Raw genomic sequence first — 13,960 nt, forward strand, 5'->3', positions numbered from 1 at the left:
CAATTCTACCAAATTGGAGGTAGGCTCTTGGGCCTTGGCTGGACTATCAGTAGCACTATTTTTCACTGGGGCTGGGCTTGGACAGTCTTTTGCAGTGTGGCCTTCTCCTTTGCATCGACTGCATAAGGGCTTGTAATCCACTGACCTTCGAGGATTTGGACAATTTGGTGAGATGTGGCCCTTTTCTCCACATCTGTAACACTCCACTTCTGATCTCTGACCACCGCCAGACTGTCTGCCTCTGTAACTTTGAGAAGGAAATCTTCTGGGTCCGAAATTAGGACCAAACTCTCTAGGCTTGGGTCCAATATCTTGTGTGGTCATTTTGGATTCCAGCAGGTTGAATCTTGCGTCTTCTTCCTTCCTTCTCCTATCATGCATCTCCTTCAGAGAGCAAATGTCCTCTGTATGATTCTTCTGCAAACAGTAGGAACAGAAGGCTCCAGGGATGGTTGGTTTCCGTGTACATTCAGTGGCTAAATGACCTGCCTGATGACACTTACCACACCAAGTATTTGACCGCATCACATCTCTTCCTGATCCTGCAACGTTGGATATGCTAGCGGTATTCACTTTCAACGTCTGTAGTTGTTCTGTAATCACATCCATCAACTCCTTTTTTATGTTTGCAACTGAATTGGATAAATAATCCTTCAAGCTTTCTCCTCGTGACGTACTGGCAGGAGGGTTTTGAGGAGTCTCTGTAATTACTGCATAAACGGGTTGGGTTGGTACAGAGGGATCTCTGTTCTGGTTCTGATTCAGAGCTCCTGTTTGAACTGTTGGCTGTTGACTCCAGTTGGTAGGGTTCCACTGTTGCTGTTGATTTTGCATTGAGGAGATTGGTTGGGACCATTGTTGTTGTGGTTGAACCATCATTTGAGGCATGGATTGTGGCCACTGAGGATTTGGTGCACTGTACTGTGATACCGGGGGCATCTGTTGGTAGGGATAGGGAACAGTCCCTGGGACTGCATTTGGTGGGTACATCATTCCTGGCACCAGAGGAGGTAGGACTCCTCTTCCTGTATTCATTGCTAGTCTAGCTTCCACTTCATCGTACAGTCTTGCACCTTCTGTTGCAGCTTGCAGGGTGGCTGGTCTTTGCAGCTCCACAAACTTACGGACTTCTGGTTGTAATCCCCTGAGAAACACTCCCTTCTGAATGCCATCATCTAGATTATGGTTAGTCCACCTCTTGAGGATGGATTCCATTCGTGAGACATATGCTTCTACTCTTTCTCCAGAGGACTGACTTAGGTTCATAAATTCCTCTCTCATCCGCTCTTCAAAACCTTCACGCCTGAATTTAGTGAGGAAGGCCAACTTTAGGTCGTCCCATGTGCCAAAAGTTCCTGCTACTTGTCTCTCATACCATTGAAACGCCGCGCCCGTGAAAGTGGCGGGGAATATTGCTAACCAATGCTCAGGGGTTCTGGCATTGTTAGCCACACACGCTACCATAAACTCTGCTACATGAAGATCGGGGTCTTCATTGTACTCTCCCTTAAAAACTGGCAATGGGACTACGTTCGCTGGTCTGGCATCAATATTTCCAGGACGGATCTGGCTTGGAAGTGGACCTCCAGCAGGAGGAGGAAGGGCTTGATGTGCCATTGGGACTTCTGTAAAGAGTTCCGCAAGGGCGTCCAAGGCGGCTTCTGCTGCGAGCTCGCTCTCAGCTTTGATTCTTGCTTTCTCTCTTCTTACGTACCTCTGGACTCGTTCTAACGCTTGCCTTTTTATCGCGTCATTCATCAGGGGGTTGACTCCACTATGTTGTTAGTGCTCCACAGAGGGTTAACAGAAGGCTTCAGTCTCTGGAGGACTCTCTTGCCAACATTTCTTCTACTTCTTTCTTTTCAACGTCCCTGAATTCTGCTTTCATGCCGCTGCACAGAGGAAGGTATTCGGTTCTGAAGGTGTCAAAAATGCATACGTCTGAGCATGGTGGTGGTGCCATCATCATAGTAATGCCAGCTTCTGATGGTTTCAACAGTGTATGTTGTGAAAAACACTCTGTCTACCAACTTCCAGTGGGTTGCTAATTGAACAAACAGAAGATTATCAGTACACCAAGCATCCCATGTATCTTGCTGTTGAGCATCCACGAACAAATTCCAACTCTTTTCCTTCTTGTCCCTGTGAACCTCTACAGACCAAGACTCCTGAAGCTTCTTCACAATCTCCCACTTGATGTTGTCTGGAAACTTCTCAATGAATGCCAAATCTTCCATAGATGTTCATTCTCTCTGTTTCTGCTCTTCAGTTTGTTCCCAAACAGTTTGCCACCAAGATGCAAGTTTCTGCTGCTTCAATAGGAAGAGGAAACTGTCCACCACATAGAGCATATATCATGATGGTAATGTGTTTCCGCCATTGTGGGATGAACTTCTTGTGGAAAGTGGCTTTGATTATGAGAAATTCCAATTCTTCAGTGGAAGAAGGAACTTTACAAACATCCATTGAATTCTTCTCTTCTTGGCAATGCCATTTCCTTCATTTTCAGCCTCTTTTGGTGCTTGTTGATGGCAAGTTTCCCCGGCTGCGCACCAAAAACATGGAGCCCCGAGAGGAACACCAAGGAAAAGGGAATTCTCTTGCAAGAAAATCTATCTTGTAACATCAACAAGCTTGTTTATCATGTTTCATATGATCACATTGAAGAAAAGAACACCAGGCACAACAAATCTTCATGCAGCATCATGTAAATCTCCCACGGTTTTAATAGAATCAACCATATTCTTCAACATCTTCACAAAATCCATCAATAGAACAAAGAAAGCAAAGAAGTACACCATCCTTGAATGGAAATACATCACATAGTATTCATCTTCAATATCTTCATAGTCTTCTCTCTCAATCTCTCATATACAATCACTCTGTTTCAATAAAATTGGCTATCTCTGACTCTCTCTCACACACTCCATCAATAATACATCATATCCTCACTACAATCTCTCAAAAATTACTCTCAATAATCACTCTTAGGTCGTGGACACCCCTCCCAAGAGGTATGTCTGATATGAAGGGTCACCAGAGCCACTACAGTGTCTCTTCATAGCTCACTACTGTCACTTCACTCTAGTCTTCTCTTGAGTCTTCAACAGCTACTTCTTCCACTTCTTTCAGCTCTTTTGCACTTGTATTCACCTCTTTCCAAGGCTAGAAAACTTTCCCAAAATCACACATACATTCCACAAAACACTTACAGAACAGTCTACAGAACAGTTACAGTACAGAACAGAACAAAGACAGAACAGAACAGTACAGAACAGTACAGAAGACCTACAGAAGGTTACAGAAGGTCATCAAAACTACATAACTCACTCTCAAACCATTTCAAACTCTCACAAACCATTCAATAAGCTTTCACAATATCTCATTCTTCATCAATCAATACTCCTTCCCTCCTTACAGAAGACAATCAGAACAAAACAGACCAAAACAGAACAAAACAGAAGGTATACAGAACCATTCAGAACCTATCAGAACATCACAAAACCACCACAAACATCACGATCTTCCAAAACACAATCAATATCATCCAAAACACTCTCAATCCACTTCCAAATCAATCAATCATCCCTTAAAATCAACCATTCAGCTCTCAAAAACAACAAAAATCAGCCAAAAAACAAGTCATTTCAACACTCAACAAAAAGGAAAAAGACAAAGAAGACGGAGTAAGTACAAAGAAAATTCAAAGACAACTAGTTAGAGAGTGAAGATGAAGGAATAGTGGACAACCACCCAATGTAAAAGTTGTCAAGAATCGCATGGTGGGGGGCTTGCTCAAGATGCTGTGCCAAACACACACATAAAGCACAAGGAGAAGCTCACTCAAGAGACAAGAAGAGAGATGGAGGCCGAAACGTTTTCTTGCTAATTTCTTCTTCTTCTTCCACACTCTTTTACAATGTACACAAAGTATAGATAAGATACAACATAAAGAAAAGTGGCCTATGAAGTCAAACAATGCATAATAGACTACACTAGTCGACTGGCGCTATAACTATGCCAGTTGTAAATAGGTGTAATATCCTGAATATAATAAGTAATGAGCCAGTGGCCATGTGAGAGTCATAATGACCACCGACGTGCTAAGTGTAGATGTGTGGACCCATCTAACCAGGCGGTCCATCATTAATGTCCGCATGTGTTGAGCTTGTCATCTCAACAAAAGTTGGGGCTATACTACAATTCTACATGTGCATCAAGGTCAAATGGTTACATAGCCAAACCACACAAATAAGCAATAATATCAATGAGGAGACAAGGACCAGCAAAGCAACTAGCCACTTGTAGTTCATCTTCTGTAAGAATTTTATTAAACAATGGATGGTGTTGTAGATTGGATGGCACTATTAAGGTACAAACCAAAATGATTGCATGAAGTGAAACATTCAAATGATATGTACAATTAGCTCGAAGGTTACTAATCGCATGCCATTTTCTCAGTAGTGGTTAGAAGATGACTAGTAGCCTAAGCAATCTCAAGTTGATGGCTATACTAGCTGCATAAGAAAGGAATTAAAGTGGTTTGTTTGGTTCTAAGGTCTGCAATCTCAGTGACATAATCAAATTTGGTCACTCAAGCATAAGAAGAGATAAAACGAGAGGACTGGAGATGCTATAGAGGAAGAGTCTTGACATACTTAGCTTGCACTAAGAGACTCTTGTGGAAGAGATGTTCATTCTCCTCCCAAGTTGGATTCCATCCAGTAGCAAGTTCAAGTGCCTCATTGTCAACAAGGCGGTCAAGGTCAATCATAGTGAACAATTTTACAAAAGTGGTAAACATAGAGTCGAATTGGAGGAACCAACTAGCTTCTGAGGAGTTGTTCTTCATGGCCAACTTGGTTTCCATGTCGCTAAGAGAGAAATAGATGAGCAAAGATTTTAGGTGTATCAAGAGAGATGGAACTAGTTTAAAGATGCGGTTCCCTGCATTCATGTTGGATTTTAGCTTGGGTGGCCTAATCCAACTTGTGGATGGGCCAAGAGAGAGTGGAAGGGCTGGATGCCTTAGAGGAGTGTAAGGGTCCAAGGGAGAGTGTGGGAAGAGGATCAATAGGTGAATCTAGGTAGGGAGAAGGAGTACTAGATGGAGAGGGTGGGTTAGATGGAGGTGGCAAAGGAGATTCCTTAGGAAGTGGTTGTGAAAATGGGGCAGAAGGGGTGGTAGAATCGAACTCTACATGAGACAATGTGGTTGGAAATGGGGATGAGTGAGAAGCTTGTAGATAGGAAGTTTAGCCCATGGATCTACTTGGCCCATGGATGGAGCTCAAGAGAAGGGGTAGATAAAAAGTTAAATCATTTGGGAATCCAAATGTATGTTGGGGGTAAAGGCGCCTCTGCCTAGCCGCACATGTATTACCACACTGACAGTACCCGCCACCGCATACTACAGGTGGTGGGCACCCGACACCGTCACTTTATTCTTTATTCTTTTAGTGACAGTTTGAATAATGTTGGGGTAAAATGTACCTATGCCTAGCCACCCATGTATTACTACACTGACAATACTCACCACTGCACATTGCAGGTGGTGGGCACCCATCACAGTCACTTATTCTTTATTCTTTTAGTGATAGTTTGAATAAAGGAAGGCCTGACCACACATTGTGGTTGTTGGAGTTCCCATTTCTTGTCTCTCTCTTTCTTGCTCTTGCTCTCCCGCTATAGCTCTCGCATGCAAGCTTCGATCCTTCTCACCTTTCAACTGGTATCAGAGCTCGGCTTCCTGACTCTTGAGCTTGGCTCGTGGCATTCTTAGCTTCCCATCGACTCCCTACTCGCATTGGGTCTCCATCTTGGCAGCCATAGCCGACTCCCTTGAGGTATTGCTTCATTTTTTTAGGGTTTACTTCAGTTCACAGGTTGCAGGAGACATGAACAGCAGGGTTTTATGAAGAGGCAGCCAAAGCTTCCATCATTGAAGCTTGTTCTCTTCACCTCTTGCTTGGACTTGTCCTAGGATTGTGTAGGCCTATAGTAGGCCTTTATTGGGCTCTTGCTTAGCCCCTACCCACCCTGATTTGGCCCCTCAAGTACAGCAGCATGCTCACATTTTATTTGCGCTTGTTTGTAAAAATGGCTCAAAAATCACTTTTTTTGTCATATCTCGGGCATTCGGAACCCGATTCAGGCAAGGTAAGAGTCTAAGTTGGGGTTTTGGCACACTTCGACGCAATGGTGATGTCAGATTTGGCAAATTTTGATGACAATATAATATTTTGCAATAGATTTCAGGTCTGAGATAGCATGTATTTGTATGCATATGGCTTATGTGATGCTTCTACTAATGTCTATTGGTACCGGATCACTTGTGGATGGTATGCCTCTTATGTAAGATGCATTTAGAGCTGATTTAGCTCAGCCATTGACTGTTTTGAACAATCCCAAATCTATCCAAAACAAGGCAGCACTTATCTCTTGAAGTCTATGCTTACTGGGATTGATCACTTGATGCATATTGATGCCCAGATGATGTCTACATATATGGAGATGCTATGTTAATGGATTGCCATAATTTTGGTACTGATTTGAGGCCTGAAATACTCAGTCTAAAGTAGTGAATGTCTACTATAAACAGTTGGGCTGAAGCTATTCTACTCATGTATGCTTATGCCTATGCTATTCGGGTCATGTCTTGGAGATGTACATTGATGTATTGACCATCGGGGATTGGAAAAGAGTTCGACATTGCTTCTTAGTCATTGGTTGAGCTCGAGCTCCACTTTCCATAGCATTTGGATATTTATCTTGGATGTATCTTAGTACTTATCAGTCTATGCTTGACCACTTTGGACATGCACTTATGCTCATGTCACCTACCTATGTTAGTTACACTGTTTGAGCTTGGATGCTATTGGAGCTTTACTTGGGCTTGACATTTGATTGTATGGAGCATATTTTGGAGATTTATTGGATTGCTAGAGTTTATTTTGGGATATACTTGATCTCTATGGATGCTACATATGGATGTCACACCGCCTCCATGTCCGGGATGTCTCATTGATGCTTAATCTTGGACACTTGTCACTGGTGCTTGTACATGCTTTGTTCGAGCTTGTTGCTTGATATTTATGGCTTTTGTGCCAGTGGGAGTATCTTTGGATGCTTGACAGACATTGAGCATGCGGCCTATGCTATTTGAGCTTTTGAGACTATTTGGGATTTCTTACCCTTTGGGATGATGCATGGTTCATATGTCTTGGTTCCTTCTGATGCTTATGAGCTAACTCTTTGACTTGGGTCCCTTTCCTTGTGAGCTGACACCTACTTGTGTCAAGTCTTGGCAGTGGCATGAACATTTTGCTCCGTTGTGATTGGGGGGTGTGCCTACTCACTGGCAGACATTTCATGACTATTTGGGTATTGGATTCATGCTTATCGATTGTCATATGCCTATGTTATGCCCGCATGATGCTAGTTATGGTCTTGGCAGTATATGATTGACTTGGGATCCGCTTTTGGTACAATTAGCTCTCATTTAATGAAATATGTCCTTTATTACAAGTTGAAATCTGCAGATTTTGAGCACTTCTCTGAGGGTAATGCTTCCTATTTGACGTTATCTTGGTCATATTTGGTGGACAGGTGCTTCTCTTGGTAAAATCCACTCTTTCAGTTAGTTTTAGCAATAATTTTAGTGCATTTTCTACTAATTACAGCAACATGCAATTTTGCCTTTTTGCATTGATTTGGGATAGTATGGCTGGTCATCTGAAAGACACAACTCTCTTTAACATTGCCAAGTTGGATGGTACTAACTATAGGTATTGGAAGTCCCAAATATGGCAGGTTTTGGTGCAGAAGTTGCAGATTAAACCCTTGAGTTTCAAGGGTGTCAAACTTGAGGATATGGATGATGATGTTGGGATGGAAGTTGATGAGCTATGCAAGTCTACCATTATTTTGTCACTCTCAGAAGAGGTCCATCATAATGTTATTGAAGATGAGAGTCAGAGTGCATGGGATTATGGGAGAAAATTCAGGAGCTTTATGCACAGCAGAATCATGTGTCATAGATGTATTGGCTGAAGCAATTAATGGACCTTCGTATGAAGGAGGGGTCATCCCTATCATCTCATTTCAGTCAGTTTCATGCTATCAAGAAGAATCTGTTGTCACAGGGTATTGAGTTCAACGATAACTTGCATACGTTATTTCTGCTTGGCACCCTTCCTGAATCATGGGATGTCTTTCATATTGCCATATGCACGAACAAGCTTGATGGGCTGAAAATCAAAGATGTTGAGAGTGCTTTATTGATTGAGAAAATCAACAGGAGAAACAATGATGATTCCCGCTCTTCACATGCCTTGACCGTTAGAGGTGGCAGACATGGCAGGCATGATAATGATCATAAGGGCAAGGACTCTCAGAACTCCAGGGCTAAGTTACGTGGTCGCAGTAAGTCCCGTGGATGGAAGTCTGATCTTACCTTTTAATATTGTGGGAAAGCAGGACATATTGGGCCGTAGTGCCATAAAATGTGCGATGATAAGCGCAAGGAAAATGGAAAAAAAAGTGTAGGAAAAGTCTTCTGAGCACAGTATTGTACCTGCAAAGTCGAGTGCGAAGATAGAAGAGATTAATGTCATGCAGGCCACTGATTCAGATGATGATTATATACTTGTAGCTTCTTCATGCGATGCCTTATAGACTTTTGAGATACATTCTATGTATGTGCAGTGCTGGCTCTTGGATTCATGTGCATCCTTTCATGTGACACCGTGTTGAGATTGGTGGTTTCATACCTATCATACCATGTCTAGTTCTATGCATCTTGGTGACGATAGGTCTCTTGACATTATGGGGATTGGAGATGTTTGGCTATAGTTTTCTTCTGGTAGTTCTTTTGTTTTGCATGATGTGTGCCATGTACCTGCATTGACTCGCAACCTTATGTCAGCTGGACAACTTGATGATGCAGGGTATTTTGTGTCTTTTGGAGACTCTGCATGGAAGATTACTCATGGCAGGCTTGTACTTGCAAGAGGTGCCAAGTCTGGCATCCTCTATCCCTTATTTATATCAGGAGATACATTGGATCATGTTTTGTATGTGGGTTCTATTCCCCATGTATCCCTTTGGCATGCTCGTTTGGGGCATATGTCTCTTAAAGGAATGAAAATGCTCCGTGCTTTGCAGTATCTTCCGCCTTTTGACTCTTCGCATTTTGATTCTTGTGATCATTGCTTGTATGGTAGGCAGACTAGAAATACACATAAAAAGTCTGGTAAGAAATGCATGGGGGAGCCCTTGGCTCTTGTGCACTCAGATGTATGTGGGCCCATGCCCTATCAATCACTTGGTGGGGCAAAGTACTTTGTTACTTTCATAGATGATTACTCACGTAAGGTTTGGGGTTATCCCATAAAGAGAAAATTCGATGTCTTAGACACATTTCAGCATTGGCTTGGCAGAGAACCAGTGCGAGAAAAGGCTCAAATACCAGATAATGAGGGTGAGTATGTATCACGTGCTTTTAAGTAGTTTTGTGATGAGCGGGGTATTAAGCATCAGTTGACCGCCCCTTACACCCCACCCTAGAATGGTATGGCTGAACGAATGAATAGGACCATTCAGAAAAGGGTCCGTAGCATACTTAGCCAGGCTGGCTTACTGCAGTACTTTTAGGCTAAGGCAGTTACTACTGCAATGCATCTCATTAACAAGTCACCTAGCAGTGGCATTGACTTTCAGGTTGCAGAGGAGGTATGGGCAGGCAAACCCCCCTCTTATGATCATTTGCGTGTCTTTGGATGTGAGTCATTCTGCCATGTGTCCAAGGACAAACACAATAAGCTGGATCCTAAGAGTGTCAAATGCATTTTCATTGGCTATGGAGATGCAGGAGAGATGGGTTACCGTCTATGGGATCCAGAGGCGTGGAAAGTGATCCGCAACCATGATATCATCTTTCATGAGGACAAAATACATATGCAGCCTGAAAAAGTGGTTGAGATACGCAGAGTTATCTTTCAGGAGGATCCACTTGCTCCCGTTCAGCTCGCTCCACGGCCATCTAGACAGTGCGGAACATCACCTGATGCTCATGGCCCAGATGTTAGATAGGATGTCGGTCAGGCAGCAGCACCTGGGTTGGGGCATTCTACTAGAGATAGATGACCTCCTGACAGTTTTATGCCCTCTATGGATTATGTACTGGTTACAGATGCAGGAGAGCCTCTCACTTATGATGAGGCTATACATAGGGGTGATTGTCACTCTTGGAAGAGGTTATGCAGTCTGAGCTTGACTCATTGCATAATAATCAGACTTGGGATTTGGTTTCCTTGCCTCAGGGTAAGAAGGCTTTGCCATGCAAGTGGGTGTACAAGCTGAAAAGTACCCTTGGACACCCCAAGCCGGCATACAAGGCTCGATTGGTTGCTAGGGGTTTTAAGCAGGAGCATGTGTTGAATTTGATGAAGTCTTTTCTCCTGTGGTCAAGATGACCACCCTGCGCTTAGTCTTGGCTTTGGTTGCATAGCTTGACCTGGACTTGTACCAGATGGATGTCAAGACAGTTTTTTTACATGGGGACTTGCATGATGAGATTTACATGGAGCAACCTAAGGGCTTTGCAGACCCTAGCACGGAACACCTAGTGTGCAAGCTAAAGAAGAGTCTATATGGCTTGAAGTAGGCACCTAGGGAATGGTACCATAAGTTTGATGCATTCATGCAGTCATCACAGGGCTACAGCCGTAGTGCTATGGATCCATGCTTGTACACGAAGAAAGCCCATGACAGTTCTTTACTGATTTTGGCACTCTATGTGGATGACATGCTTTTAGCAGGGACAACTCATGAGGAGCTAGATGCTCTTAAGGCTCAGCTCAAGAAGAGCTTTGAGATGAAAGATCTGGGACAGGCCTCTCATATACTTGGTATGTGCATTACACGCAACAGATCTCAAGGACTGCTATATCTATCACAGAGGGAGTACATTCATAAAGTCCTTGGGCACTTTTGCATGCACGATGTTAAGCCTATTGGCTATCCATTACCTTCTCATATGAAGGTTTCATAGGCTGATTGTCTGCAAATAGATAAGCACAGGGCCGAGATAGCCAAGATTCCCTATGCATCAGCCGTGGGTAGTCTTATGTATGCCATGATAGTCACCCGTCCAGATATCGCTTTTGCAGTTGGGGTTGTGACATGTTATATGGCTACACCTAGCAAGCAACATTGGGATGTTGTGAAGGGTATCATGAGGTACCTAAAGGGCACAGAAAATATGTGTATTTTCTATGGCAGCCAGGATACAGGAGTCATGGGGTACACTAACTCTGATTATGCAGGACATGCAGATAGTAGGAAGTCCACTTCTGGCTATGTGTTCACTTATGCTGTAGGAGCTATCTCATGGATGTCCAGGGCACAGAAGTGTACGACTATTTCTACTACAGAGGTTGAGTATATTGTAGCCACAGAGGCTTGCAAGGAGGCTATCTGGTTAGGCCGTTTGATTTGTAGACCTTGGTATGACAGATATTATGCCTACACTGCATTTGGATTCTATGAGTGCCATTTAGTTGGCCAAGAATTCGGTCTTCCATGCGAAGACGAAACATATTGAGGTGAGGTATCACTTCATTCGCGAGGTTGTTGAGGACATGTTTGTTGACCTTGTCAAGATTCTGACTGAGTAGAATCTTGTAGACTTGCTCAGAAGAGCCTCACTGCTGAGCGCTTTGCCTTCCTCAGGAGATTGATGGGCATTGGATGAGATGACATCTTTTTCCTCATCCTGTTGCACATGTGAACATGTTGTACTGTCTTTTCTTTTTTTCTCTCTCTCACTGGGGCAGATTCGCCTTTAAGTGGGAGGTTGTTGGGGGTAAAGGCTCCTTCACCTAGCTGTCCATGTATTACTACACTGACAGTACCTACCATTGCACACTGCAGATGGCGGTCACAGTCACTTATTATTTATTCTTTTAGTGACAGTACCCGCCATTGCACACTGCAGATGGCAGTCACAGTCACTTATTCTTTATTCTTTTAGTGACAGTTTGAATAAAGGAAGGCTCGACCACACATTGTGGTTGTTGGAGTTCCCATTTCTTGTCTCTGTCTTTCTTGCTCTTGCTCTCCCGCCATAGCTCTCGCGTGCAAGCTTCGATCCTTCTCACCTTTCAAATAAAGGAAGGCCCAAACACACATTGTGACTGTTGGAGTTCCCATTTGTGTCTCTCTCTCTTCTTACTCTTACTCTCCTCCATAGCTCACTTCCAAGAAAGCTTCGATCCTTCTTAACTTTCAACTGGTATCAAAGCTTTGGATCAAAGCTTGATCATGGACCTTGGCCCCCGACATTACTTTCAGCCAGGATTGAAGACCTAGAGCTTGGAGCTTCAATGCCAGCCATGGCTTCTTCCCCCCGAGGTAAGATTTCATCTCTTGCCTCTCCCCGGCCCTCATAGGCTCTTTGCAGGTATTCCTTGGCTTCATTGGGCACCTTGCATGCCCCCATTTCCCCCCTTATCCTCAGCATAACCAGCAGGCCCCACAGTAGCAGCTCACGTTTTTTTTGCGCATGTTTCAAAATCCAGCTCAAAATCCCATTTTTTCTCATATCTCGGGCATTCGGAACCCGATTTAGGCAAGGTAAGAGTCAAACTTGGGGTTTTGGCATGCTCCAGATGTAATGGAGATATCAGATCTATCAATTTTTGATCACATCATTTTTTGCAACAGATCTGAGTTGATTTACAACAAGAAAATGTCATGCTCTTAGCTTATGTGATGCTTCCGAGGCTTGGTATTTGATGCCTAGATGCTTTGGGGATGTTTGCCCAATGTTTTGACATGCTTTGGGACTTGGTTTGAGCTTCCATAACTCAATTTATGTAGCGATTTACTACTATACATTGTTTGGGCAGCAAGGTTTTATCAGGGACGGCTTATGCATAATGCTCTTTGTTCACATTTGGGTGTCCTGTTGGATGTATTGATGCTTGGTCATCATGGTTTATGCCTGGATATGGTATTTGAGAGCTATTAAGCCTTGATTTGGATGCGAACACTTCGTTGTTGGTTCGGATTTATGCTACCTTGATTGAAAGGTTATTTTACCTCTAGTTTGGTTATGCCTATTGGTTTCGGGCTATGTCTTTGGGATATGCAATGAAGTATTGACCTTCGGGGTACAACATTGAGCTTGTTTTTGGTTTCGGATCTTCATTTGAGCCTGAGCTTGGCTTTAGAATGTATTTGATGCTTCGTCTTGGATGTACATATGGCATGTATGTTACCTATGTCTGACCGATCTTGACATGCTTGGCCTATGCCACTACTACATGCTAGTTACATTGTTTGGAGTCGATTGCTACTAGTGCCTTTTCTTGGCTTACATCTGGCTTCCCGAAACTTGTTTGGGATATTTCTTGGATTGCCAGAGTTGTATTTGGGATACAGCTGATGTCTATGGATGCTGTAATTGGAAGCTATAGAGCCTATATGCTCATGATGTCTTATTGATGGTCTGGTCTTAGATCTTTTGTAACTAGTGCTCTCATATGCATTTCTTGAGCTTCTTGGCTTGATCCATACGGCTTTTATGCCAGAGGGAGCATCGTTGGATGTTTGACAAACATTGAACATGTGGTTTATGCTATTGAGCTTTGAGTCTTCTGAGATTGGGATCATCTTCACTTGGATGTTGCATGGTTGATATGCCATGGTTTGCATACATGTACTTGGGATGATTTGGGCTTCACATTCCTGAGCATACACCTCTTTGTTTCAGGTCTTGCCAGTGTTGTGTACACTTTGCCCTATTACATGGGGGTGTGCCAGCTTACTAACGGATTTGTTTGACATGCTTGGGTGTTTGCTCAATGTCTATATGACTGTCATATGCTGATTTATGCATGCTTGATGCTGGTTATGCTTTGATAGTCAGTGGTTGACTTGGTGCATTGATTTTTCC

This window comes from Lygodium microphyllum, chromosome 19 (genome assembly GCF_053477565.2).
Source record: "Lygodium microphyllum isolate KBCC chromosome 19, Lygodium_microphyllum_v1.1.10, whole genome shotgun sequence".
Taxonomy (NCBI): domain Eukaryota; kingdom Viridiplantae; phylum Streptophyta; class Polypodiopsida; order Schizaeales; family Lygodiaceae; genus Lygodium; species Lygodium microphyllum.